This window comes from Lytechinus variegatus, chromosome 3 (assembly GCF_018143015.1).
Source record: "Lytechinus variegatus isolate NC3 chromosome 3, Lvar_3.0, whole genome shotgun sequence".
Taxonomy (NCBI): Eukaryota; Metazoa; Echinodermata; class Echinoidea; order Temnopleuroida; family Toxopneustidae; genus Lytechinus; species Lytechinus variegatus.
Window position 1 is genome coordinate 11,396,842 of NC_054742.1, and position 13,146 is coordinate 11,409,987.

Sequence of the window (13,146 nt, forward strand, 5' to 3'; positions counted from 1 at the left end):
GGGCTTGATTAGTTTGTCCACGAGGTGGTCTAATGCACCATTTCATCGTGCAATACCTGTGATGAAGATCACTTCATCTGCTGTTCAAATTCTTTGAGAGTGGAACCCGAGTAATAGGTGAGTGTGTGTTTTTTTTCAACATTTTCATTGCTTGTACTTTTTTATTCATTTTTATTTTATCCCCAAAGAATGAACCACACATCTCATCTGATCCATCAGGTCTTGCAATTTATAATAGAATCAGTACTGAATAGAATGGCCCCGGAACGGCCCGCTGTATTGATAGGCCTAACATTAATCAACCGGCTTTGTATTATTTGATGCTGCTTAAGTATACATTCTTAAAACCATTTTTGTGTGTTTAAAAATATAATTCAGACATACTGGAAGAGACCCATAAATTCGCAATGTTATATTAACATGGGAACATAACTGCTATTAAGTATGTTTGGGGCATGAAATTGTATTCAATAACCAATAATATTCAAATTGCATACAATTGATATTATAAATAACCAGTAATATTCAGGTTTGGAATTGAATGATAATTATCATGAATATGATCTATGAATCATGAAAAGGTTATTCCATATCCTCACATTACATTTTAAACAATATGCAATCTGGCAATTCAGATCTCTTGCGTCTTGTTTTCACAATGCACATGGTGATTATTTTGATATTTTGATCATGTTATATTACATGTAGGTCATCATGTTTCTTTAACAGTTAGGGACATGTAAAACATATTCTTCAATGATAATAAATCACTTTGAGGCAGTGGGGATCAAGAGCAGATTGCCCCCTATCGTGCTTATGAGAATATAACAATGATTTTATTGGAATATGTTTGGCATACACAAGGGAAGATGTACTTTTGCTTGTCAATATTTTTTCTGAACCACTGAATGCCCCTGGAATATTCTTCATCCGCTCCAGCATTGAAACTAGGTGAATCTCTTCGATTTGTAAAGCAAATGCTCTTGCTCTATATCTTCCTAATACTTAGAGTCCGGCAGTAACATTTATTCATGTGCGAGTGCTGTCTGTAACAAGGTTATTTCTAGGCTGAAATAATTGTTGAAATGAATAATTTGGAGAATATTTATTAACATTAATAATGATTTTAATGATAATTAAAATAACAATAATAATAATTTAAAGGGTTTTTTAATGGAATGCGCTCCATAATAAAAGGCGAAAGTTCAATGACCCCATATGCTCATAATTCGAGAGAATGTGTCATCTTTAAAATCATCATTTAAAGAATTTACGGAAGTGGATTAAAATAAAATCATTAGCTGTTGGGAGAGGTGGGGTGTATTCCTATAATGTCAGGGAATTTGGGAATCTTTCTATCGTAGGCCTATACGTTCGTATTTTCCATTTCATGTCTACTTTCGTAATCAGTCATCTTCATTAAAACAAGTTTAGTAATAAGATCCCCATTATATTCATTTAATCCATATTTATAAAGATTAAAAATGTTGATTCCCACATTTGTGCATAACCTGCAAAATAGTTAATATTTTAATTTTCACGAGTTTTATGTAAAATGTGAAAATGCTTCGGCCACGTGTGTGTGTTTGAATGTTTGGCCATGTGTTTGGATGCAGCATGAAATGTTACGAGGAAAAAGACGAAGCAAGTAGGTTCACTCTACATGTTTTTATTACCAAGTTTTTTTTACCTGTTAATGCTTCTTCTTCAGAAGACACAAAGATCGGAATTAAAATAATTGCAATTAACGAAAATAACGAAATTATGTATTAAAACACAATCAAAATGGATATGCAACCAAAAATAAAAACAACAAACAAATGAACAAAGCATTGATACATAAGTACAAACTCAAATAAACTAAAATGAAAATGAGGTATAACGGAAAGTGAACATCATAACATTTGCAAGTTACATTGCTGTGGCAGGATTAGGGGTACATGTATGTAGATGTAGAGGTGTCTTGTGTGGTCAGTGAATGAATACGGTGTGGGTTTAGTTTTGGGAAGTGGTAAACATGGTAAAGGCATTGGCGGCGGAAGCCCAAAATTTTAGGAGACAACCAAAAAAAATTTGACAAGCAAAAAAAAAAAAAAGGGCTCTCAACCCAAACATTTTAGGGGGGACGTAGGAAAATAAATTGACAAGCAAAAAAAAAAGAAAAAAAGGTCATCAACAACAAATTTGGGGGGACCGTCCCCCCTCCTCAAATTTAGGGGGGGACACGTCCCCCCCCCGCTTCCGCCGCCTATGGGTAAAGGTATTGAACTCTATAATGTCTTTAGGTGGGCTGTGGGGTGTAGAGATAGCAGGAGGGGGGTTGTTGTTTGTTGCGGAGGGTCTTTTTAACTAAAATTTTGTGTTATTGAGGGGTATTGTTTCCAGATCAATGAGATATGATTATTTACGTCCGGGACCGACCTTTAACATCATTATCCGAAAGATGTGACCAGGGCTCGAACCTCAGCATCAAATTGTAACTTCCCCACATAGCTTGGATTACGCCACAACGCCCTGTTTGAATTCTTCGGTCTCCCCTTCATTACTATCCATGCTTTATTAAAATCGATTGCAAAGGTTAATGCTTTACTATTGAAGCAACAAATTGAGAAACAAATCTTATCTTACTCCCAAAGTAAGATCACAGTTTCTTGCTAATATTTATAGTTATTGTTAAGTATATATTTTTAACACTGTATGTGCCATTTTAAGAATAGCATTAAGTAACCTGACAGTTGTACGTATTTAGGCAATATTGCAATCATGACTCGCTAAAAAAAAACATTCTGAATAGAAAATTATAACAATGATTTATAACTCCACAGGGGCGGTGCCTCTATATGCATGTCTGTTTATAAAGGAAGTTTTTACTTGCAACTTAAAAATTCAGTTCAGTTCATTTTATTTATTTTCTCAGCGTATGAAATTAATGACAAGAAATGAAAGGAATGACAAATAATATCTGAAAAAATTGGAAACTATCGATCAGTTAATAAAAACCTGTGAGTAGTGGTTCCCAGTACATTAAATAAAATTAGATATATAACATTGAATGAAAAAGCACACACAGCATCAATAAACACCAGCAAACATACAGGATGCATGGTAAATGTACGACATTTTGGCAAGGAGGAAGAAAACGAATTATTTTGCCTATATACATTTTTATATGGTATATTCTGTTTATCAAATTCGATTTGAATGACGTATTTCATTTCATCGGTTAGATTATGAAAACATGGGGATGTTCAAAGGTCTTTGACCCAAACCTTCCAAACTCTTCCGTCTCGTTCTACCTAACCTCCAGACCTTAATTTCTTTTTTTCTTTCATGTTTTCTAATCATCCTAATTTTCTCTCTTATTTCTACCCCCTTTCTTCTATATTGGGGACACGTGAAAAATCACTGCATGGAGCCGGTGTACAGCTGCATGCCTGTATATAAAATGTATGGGAATTATTTTTTTTTACTTCATTCTTATTTCGAATGTATAGAAAGTAATTGATTACAATGACCATCTGACCCCACCTGACACCTGCTTCTTAAACTCTTATAGTTACATAACCACAGTCGTAGCATGAGAAGGTATTATGAATCAAAATCGTTGAAGGGTGTGTGAACGGCAAAAACCCGCATTAATTATCTGGTTTCTCAGTTATATCTTATATAACTTAATATTTTACAAATTAATACACAATATCCCACCACTAAAACAGGTACTTTTACTTTCGAAATGATTTATAAAATGATTTGAACAGTGATAACGAAGTTATAAATGCAAAGTATTAGACTGTGTTATTCAGTGATTTAAAAATCTTTTTACCATGTCACTTTGCTCATAAGTCAAGTATAGTAAAAAGTGCATTTCAAAAATATAACTTATGTAGAAAATTTGAAATTTATACTCAGAAATAAAGCAGTATTCCTTATAAAATACATCATGCATTTTATGTTGCAGTTTTGTTGATTGTTTGATTTAGTATATTGTGTAAATGAGATGTAGGATTTTCCAATGTCTTTTTATCTTTCCTACGATGGTGTGGTACATCGAAGTAGAATTACGAAAGGCTTTAGCTGTTTATTTTCAAATTTTCTGGTTGACATGGGGCAGAGGTATTTTTAATATTCACTCGACCATAATGTAATTTTCCGGGTAAAAATTGGTAGAAGATATATTTGAATACGCTAAGTGTCGTTACGTGATTTCGCTCATCGTGATTAAACATGTAAATCTGTTATTTTATCTCAATAATCTGGCTTGGGAACCAACCTTCAATTAAAAGAAGCCAAACAGATTTTAACTAAAATTGTGTGAAAGAAAAAAGGGTGGTAATAATTACGAGGGTAGTTATATACGGGTACCTGCAGCTAAACTTTATTTACACAATACCTTTTGAAAGAACTTTATATTTTCATCAATGTATAACAAGACTGCTGTGAAAAATGTGCTATTTTAGTACTTTGGAAAATATCTAAAAGTTAATAGATGTACTTAGTCCAGCCGTATGTGAAATAACAATTTGAAAACGGTAATGAGGAAAAAAATTGATATATTTAATTATGCAATATACCAACAGTAATCATCAATATCATTCTTAATATCGTTGTAATAGAGTTTTTCGTATTGATTTATCGATGTTGATTATACTGCTATCTTTAGTAACATTTTCACATCCTTATCCTTCCCTTTTGGTATCAAAATGGTGTTATCCTTTGTTCTCTACCAACATTATCATCGGCACCATGCAAGCATGGGAATTGTTTATATTTTCTCATATTATAATCTACTTTTCTACCCAAACTGTATATATTTTATTGCAGTAACAAAACATAAGGCATATTTTATCTTCATCAGCTATCGTCATTTTTATTGTAAATTAGATTACACAAGTGTGTCTGTTCGTCTAAGTTTATTCGAAACTAGTTCTATGTTTGATACGAAATCAAGGGCGGATCCGGGTTTTTCATTTTTGTATAGGAATTTGACAAGCGATAAAAAAGTTTTTCACTATCAAATCGAAATTTTCCAAGCAAAAGAAAAGGTCATCACTTGAGCATGCATGACATATTCCACTCAAATATATATTTCTTGTGCCTTTCAAGGGGGGGGGGGCATGGACCGGATGTTCCCTACCTGGATCCGATATTAGCGTGATCAAAGAAACCATCTGTTAGATTGAATAAGCAAAAAATCGTTTGAGATGCTTCTCATATGACGTGAAAATTGCAGGTATAATTAATCTGATATAGTTGAAGGTCCAATTATTAAGTGGAATCGGATGCAATTTCACATCTGACAGGTGTGATGTAATGAACTCTGGTTTAATCAAAATTTAATTACATTTCATTTCAAGAATGAAGTGATAAAACTTGTAAAAAATATATTTCATGTGATCAAAATTCACATGGACATTGTATTCTTAAAATTTAGAAGTTAAAAGGTGTTTATAACATCATTTTCCCTTTTCTCTGTATTATCATAATTATCATCATTTTAATTATGAGAGCATATCGTATTCTGGTCTTTGTTCATTATCATATCACTCTACTGTTATCATATTATCATTGTTATTATTATAATTTATATTACCATCGTAATTCTGATCATAATTTGACTATTATCATACTCAATACAACTGCCCATATCTAATTCAAATATGAGAACTTTATAGAATTCCTATCAAGAATGAAAGGTTTCTTGTAAAATGTCAAGTAATTTTTTAAATTCTATATCTAGTGTCCCTACTGTAAAATATCTATTCATATACATATCAATATTTTATTTTTGTGGTTGATAACATTAATAATAATCATAATTGTTATCATCACCATTATTTCTATTACTATAAGTATAATCATCATCATCGTCATCATCATCACCACCACCACCACCATCACCATCGTCAATAGTATGGTTAGTTGTGATTTATTCAAACGCAAATGTTTCTTCATAAAAATATAATACGATAAATATACAAGTATGTTTAAATGTGTATAGGGAGGAGAGGCCCATTAAGCTTGTTTAAACTAAGGGTAAGGTTGGAGTTTTATATTACTCCTGCACCTGGGCTTATTATTCATTCAAGGGCTTGTAATAATCTCGGTTGTGTTGATTGGTGCTGGTATGGTAAATTTCGTAATGATTCCTACATGTATTTGATTCTTAAGGTTATTTCTTGAATACTAATAAATGGGTCAAGGATGGGGCGTGGTTTATGTCCAACGAATGAGCATGATAAAGGCTGTCTTATCAAAAAGTGATAAAATGAAATAGTAACAAGAAAAGACAGGATCTGTGTCTGTGATCCCCCAACAATATAATAATAATGATAATAATAATATTATTATTATTATTAAAACTAGTAACAATTATAGTGATGATAATAATGATAATGATAATATAATAACAATAATTATAATCATAGTAATCATGATAATTTATCTATTCCAATTTTGAAGAATTAAAAGTATGTGTAATTTATTGGATACAGAAATTGTGTGATTTTACATGAAAATGTATTTTTATCGGATGCCGAAATTAGACCATGGTTACTCCTCATTTCATAAATAGGGCATGTATAGCAATACAACGAGATTATCACCATGGCAATAACGTATTATAACCTGATGTCTACCACTATAGATCACGTGTTCATCATGTTCATCTGTTGAGAAGTTTTTCACATTTACATCGATATCTTATAATGATCTTTCATTATGATCTTTCATTTTTTGTTAAATTTAAGAAATGTTCTCTAAAGCGAATTAAGTATTTCTGCAACGAAAACGAAACACATTTATTTGAATCTCAGAGAATTAGATAAATCCATTTCAAATAAATTAACGTTTATTCAAATCAGATTTCTCAATACAAAAAAGAATACTAGTACATGACAGATAGTACAATAATCTGATAATAAGAATAATAATTATAGCTGGAAATATATTGGTTGTTTTGTAAATAGGTAAGATGTTAAGGGTACAATCAGAGTTATACGACCGATGTGAACAAGAGGATATTTGCAAGCAGGATTGGGATTTTTAATCTGGCTTTGATTTCAGCAATTAATTTAGACCAACTTACATAATAAACGAAATTAATCCCATTGACCATGTTGAAATTAAACAAAATCTGTACGTACCAGTAGAAATCAATGAGAACCGTTCTACAAGTGACATGGGAAAATCTGATGCCCAGGGCGGGGCCCAGGGTAACACTCCGAGGTTTAGTTCGCTGGCCTTTCCTTGCGTTTAACTTGTCTAGAAAAGCCTTATTTCGCATTCATAGGTGGATTCGGGGGGCCGAGTGGCCCGCCCCCCCCCCCCTATTGGCAGAGCAAAAAAAAAAGAAAACAAAAAGGGGGGAAAGAAATTTTTCAAAAGAAGGGAAAAGAGAGGAGAAAAAAGAATGGAAACATAAGAGGAGGAAAACGAGTGAAGATAAGGGGAAGACTTGGAAAATGATTTTGAAATTTTTTCATGTCACTATATTTAAAATTTTCGCTCGCGCTTCACGCTTGCATTATCTTTTAGGTGATTTCCATATTTTCCTCAATATGGAGCTTAAAATATCAAATTTTGATGTCAATATACAAAATATATGTCAGCTCGGAAATCGAGCTTTCATTATTTTGTTTGATATACAAATTGATTTTTAAAAAGTGCTCTGTAAACTGAATATTAACAATTTTGCTCACGCAAAAGTTGATTTGTCAAGGACCTATTATTTCCCTTACTCCATAAAGACCTCAGATATCCCTATTTAGGTCTCATTGTCAAAACGTATCAGCTAGGGCTGCAAGCTCGCATTTTGATTGGAGAGTTATGTATATCTTGATATTAATTCTTTAACAAACTATTTAAAATCCCTATTTTATGACACTTTATTAAAAATTTCGGCTAGCGATTTGCGCTCGCATTGACTGTTAAAAATATACTAACTCATGCATCTTATTCATAATTACAAAAGTACTTTAAATGTCCAGTTTTCCTACAAATTGCTTGAAATACAGAGCTTAAATTGGACCCCTTTTCAGATCGGAATATCACATATTTTAAGCTCGCGCTTCGAGCATGCTTTATTGATTTTCATGATAAAAAGGTATTTAGAACCGTCAACTTCTAGGTAGAATTCAGATACGTAACTTTCAGACCACAAAATAAAAGAAATTCTGCTCGCGCTTTGCTTTCACATTATTAATGTAGGAAGATTTCCATTTCCTCATCATTTTCATTATTTATAAAACATGAATAGAGTGTCCCAATTTTAGGTGTATGAAAATCTCAATTTTTTCTGCTCGCGCTTTACACTCACACCAATTGTATAGTTATATTCAGTGCCGTAACTACGAGGGGTGGGCATGGGGGGCCCGTGCCCCCCCCCCTCCCCATCGGCTGACCAAAAAAAAGGGGGGAGGGAAGGAGAAAAAGAGGGAGAAAGGAAGAGAAACATAGTGGGAAAGAAGACATTATTGTTTATTATAATGTTATACTACATGTATATCATAATTATGTTATGTTATATCACATAAGAAATTTTTTTGTCAACTTTATGAAACATGATTTGCTCAGGGCCTATGTCTTCATTGTTTCTGATGCTCGCATTGTCTGTTTACCGAGATATACTGTATAATCCTGTTATACTAAAACCTCCCGTTTTCAAGTCAATAAATGCCAAACTGCCAAATATATTTGCTCGCACTTCGAGTGATTATTGTTTTATGTACAATAGTATAGTGCTTTTTTTTCATGACTACTTAAAGTGATTCCCCAATTTTAAGGTCTTGATATAGATTATTTCCTGTCCGTGCTTACGTTCGCAGTAGTGGATTGGTAAAGTATGTCTGCTCTCCGTGAATTCCTAGAATCGATCCTTAAAATGCCCTTTTTCTGATCTGAATATCAAAAATGTTCAGATTGCGCTTCGCGCTCGCATCATTTTGTTAGTGACCTACGTATGGTCTTCGTGAATTCCTCAAACAAGCCTTAAAATGCCCCTCTTCAGGTCTGAATTTCCAAATTTTCTGCTCGGGCTTGGCGCTCGCAAGATTTGATTAGTGAGATCATGATTGCAAGTGCTGTTTGTGTATGTTTAGATGCACTTCTTACAAAATCAGCGAGCTCTTATCTGCACTCGCATTAGATGACTATGGTGGGATGTGCATACTCTTAATGGAGTCCTTAAAATCTTCCTGTTTGGAGGTCAAAATTGAAAAAAATTAGCTCGCGCTTCGCGCTCGCATTATTTAGCGAGACAGTTACGTATCATGATTACAAAAGTTTGATTGTAATGTCCCTTTTTAGGTCTGAATATCAAAATTTTAAGCTCGCGCTCGCATTTTTTGACCAGTGAGATACATATCTGTTTAGTGCACTGTATTTAAAATGTCTCTGTTAGGTCAGTATATCTGGCAACTTCGCGCGCTCACTAAGTGACTCAATTTTTTTTGCTGGTGCCCCCATGCCGTGACCCACGGTACGCCACTGGTTATATACTCATCCTTTTTACGATTTCAAAAAGTGCTGAAAATTTCCATTCTTCAGGTAGAAATGTTAAAATTTTCAGCTCGCGATTCGCGCTAGCATTATTTGATAGTTGAAATACGTAACATCTTCATTGCTAACAAGCAACCGTTAACAGACCCTTTTTTGATCAGATCAAAACGTATATTTAGTAATAAAAGAATTTCTGCTCGCATTGTCAATGTAGGAAGATTTTTCAATCACTTATTCTTTTCATGATTTACAAACATGAATCAAATGTGCATTAGGTTTTAGGTGTAAATCTATTTTTTCCCGCTCGCGCTTTGCGCTCGCATCAATTATTTATCCTTTTCGCTATTAAAAAAGTGCTTGAATTTCCATTCTTCAGGTAAAAATGTTAACATTTTCAAGTCGCGCTTCGCGCTCGCATTATTTGATTGTTGAAATATATAACGTATTTATGGCTAACTGCACGTAGCCGTTAACAAATCCATTTTTTATCAGATCAAAACCCATATAAAAAATTTCTGCTTGCGCTTTGCGCTCGCAAATTGGATACACATTTCGTTTAGGATCACAAACTTTGCCCCAGAAGGTTTAAATTTTAATAAAAATACATCTAAAAAAGTTAGCGCTTCGCGCTCGCACTATTAAAATAAGGCTTGTGAGATTTATGTTGATTCATAAGAATAAAGCTTAGAAGTGACTATTAGGACTACCCCGTCAAAGAAACAAACAAAAATCAACTTCGAGCGGCCGATCCGGGAAAATGTGGTTGAAAAAACCCTCTCCCCCTATTGGCGAAGGCTGGATCCGCCCCTGGCATTAGTTCACATTCTACAAATTTTGCTGCCTAGCTTTCGTTGTTAAGTTCTGTGATTTAAGTTAAGCAATCTTACCAATTAATTTCTATTTCATGATTTCTCAATATAATTATTTGATCCATGCTGCTCAGTGGCGTACTGTGGGTCGCGGCATGGGGGCACCAGCAAAAATTATGAGTCACATAGTGAGCGCGCGAAGCGCGCTCAGTTGTCAGGTATACTGACCTAATAGAGATAGTTAAAGGGCAGTGCCATTAAACGGATATGTATCTGACTGATCAAATAATACGAGCACGAAGCGCGAGCTGAAAAATTTTGATATTCAGACCTAAAAAGGGACATTATAAGCACATTTTTGTAATCATGATACGTACCTGTCTTGCAAAACAAATAATACGCCCAAAACATGGACATTTTAAGGACTATATTTTAGAAATCCATTAAAGGACAAGTCCACCCAACATAAAGTATATTTGTATAAAAAAAATCAATCCAACAAGCACAACACTGAAAATTTCGTCGAAATCGGACGTAAAATAAGAAAATTATGATATTTTAAAGTTTTGCTTAATATCACAAAACAAATATACGCACATCCTGGTCGGTATGCAAATGAGGAGACTGATGATGTCATTCACTAACTATTTCTTTTGTATGTTATTATATGAAATATGAAATATTTGAATTTTCTCCTCATTGTCTTGTGAAACAACGATTAATTACCCCCTTAACATATGGAATGAGCATTGTTTACTACTATATGATTCAGTTTCATTCCTCCTTGGCATGTGGGATTCCATTGTTTTAACATTTTGTGGTTCAAATATGATGTTCATAATTGTCAAATCCGTAAAAAATGAAATATTGTATAATTCAAACAATAAAAAACAAAAGAAATAGTGAGTGACATCATCGACTCTCTTTTGCATATCACTGAGTTGAGCATAGAACTGTTTTGTGAAAAATGTCGTAACTTTCTTACTTTACGTCCGATTTTGATGTAGTTTTTCAGCATTATTCAAATCAACTCTTTTCTGGGGTGGGCTTGACCTTTAGGGTATACATCTCTCACCATAATCATCTAACGCGAGTGCCAAGCACTTGCTAATTTTGTTAGAATTAATTTTAAATACATGAAGCACTTGTGGTCATTGTAATCATGATTATCTCACTAATCTCACTAATCAAATATTGCAAGCGTGAAGTGCGAGCTGAAAATTTAGGAAATTCAGACCTGAAGATCTTTTGAGGCTTGTTTGTAGGAATTCAGTACAAGATCACACGTATTTCACTAACCAAATGATGCTAGCGCGAAGCGCGAGCTGAAAATTTGTGATATTCAGATCAGAACATGGGACATTTTTAAGGACTGATTTTAGGAATTCATGAAGAGCAGACATATCTCACCAACCCACTAATGTGAACGTAACACGGACAGGAAATATTTTATGTAAAGACCTTAAAATGGGGCAATCACTTTAAGTAGTCATGAAAAAGAAGAAATATGTTTGGTGTGTATTGACTTGAAAACGGGAGGTTTTAGTACAACAGGATTATATATCTCGTTGAACAGACAATGCGAGCACCAGGAACAATGGCGATAGGTCCTGGACAAGTTATGTTTCGTAAAGTTATTAAAAATGTTTCTTAAGTAATATAATTATAATATGATATAACATTATAATGAACAATAAATTATTCTTTACCACTAAGTTTCTCTTTATCCTTCTTTTTCTTCTTTTCTCCGTTTTTTTTTGCCAGCTGGGGGGGGGGGGGGTACGTGACCCCCCAATGCCCCCCCCCCGTAGTTACGCCACTGATGCTGCTCATAAAAAAACAAGGTTTGGAGTATGAGCCAAAAAATAGCAAGTTGTGCTTTTCATCACATGTTTTAGCGAGCTTTCGCTGTGCATGAATCCTATACCATGCAGCAAATGGATTGTTATATACTAGCTTGGCGTTGATACAGCGGAAAGCTACGGAAGTTACCCCAACAGAAACAGATTGAAAATGAGTCAAATCACAATGAAGTCTTTGTCGAGGGTCGGTGAATCGTAACAGCAGTTTCGTCCGACGTTTCAAAGCTGACAAATTATCGCAAATATGTCGTCTGTTCAGAGTCACCGACAAAAACTGCTACTTCGATTCACCGAGCCTCGACAAAGACTTCATCGTCACGAATGCATTTGACAATATATTTTCTACGTTCCAGGAAGCGTCTGCGTAGCTATTGCGAAAACCCCTTATCCGGGGTTAAATAAGCATGATGAGCACGCATCATATTGCGCTAAATAAAAAAAAACATGACTATACTTTGATGAATCCGACAATTTTGGCCAAGAATCTAAACCTTTCTTTTCGCCTTCGATTGAACTTTTTTTTTCTAATTTGAACCCTGTTTTGACTCCAGGGCCCTGTTTCATAAAGGCATATTCAACAAATGCACAAATGTAACTATATATCAGCTAATCAGATTGAAGGGTACCTTTTAATTGTTATTATGACAAGTTTTATGAAACTAGTCCCATATCTTGTACATGCGGAATCGCCATTTGGAAATATAAGCGAAGATGAAATCAAGAGCTCCTGTTGAAGGAATCTACTAAAACAGAAGAAAAGGAACCGGATAACATGTAATTAAATATGAGGAAAGGGTTTTTACCCTTCCTCCGCCTTTTTCACTAATTAAAAAAAAGTCACAGGGATCGGTCGCCCCATGCCTCTATAGTGTCATAGACACTGGCGTAAATCCGTGTTGATGGGTGGGGGGATGACTGAAATATTTTGGAATATTTTTTGCAATCATGTTATTAGATATGCAAGGAATTATTTTGTCCAC

The 13,146-nt window shown here is 34.2% G+C and overlaps 1 protein-coding gene across 2 annotated transcripts in view; it reads left to right on the plus strand.

Moving 5' to 3' along the window:
* Positions 1-5: 5 nt before the first annotated feature.
* The window catches only part of LOC121410212 (ATP-binding cassette sub-family C member 9-like), a 59,598-nt gene continuing 46,457 nt past the window's right edge, over positions 6-13,146 (plus strand). For both annotated transcript variants that reach the window (XM_041602141.1, XM_041602142.1), the window contains exon 1: positions 6-117. The gene's annotated coding sequence lies outside the window, so the exon portion shown is untranslated. The remainder of the gene's footprint in view (positions 118-13,146) is intronic.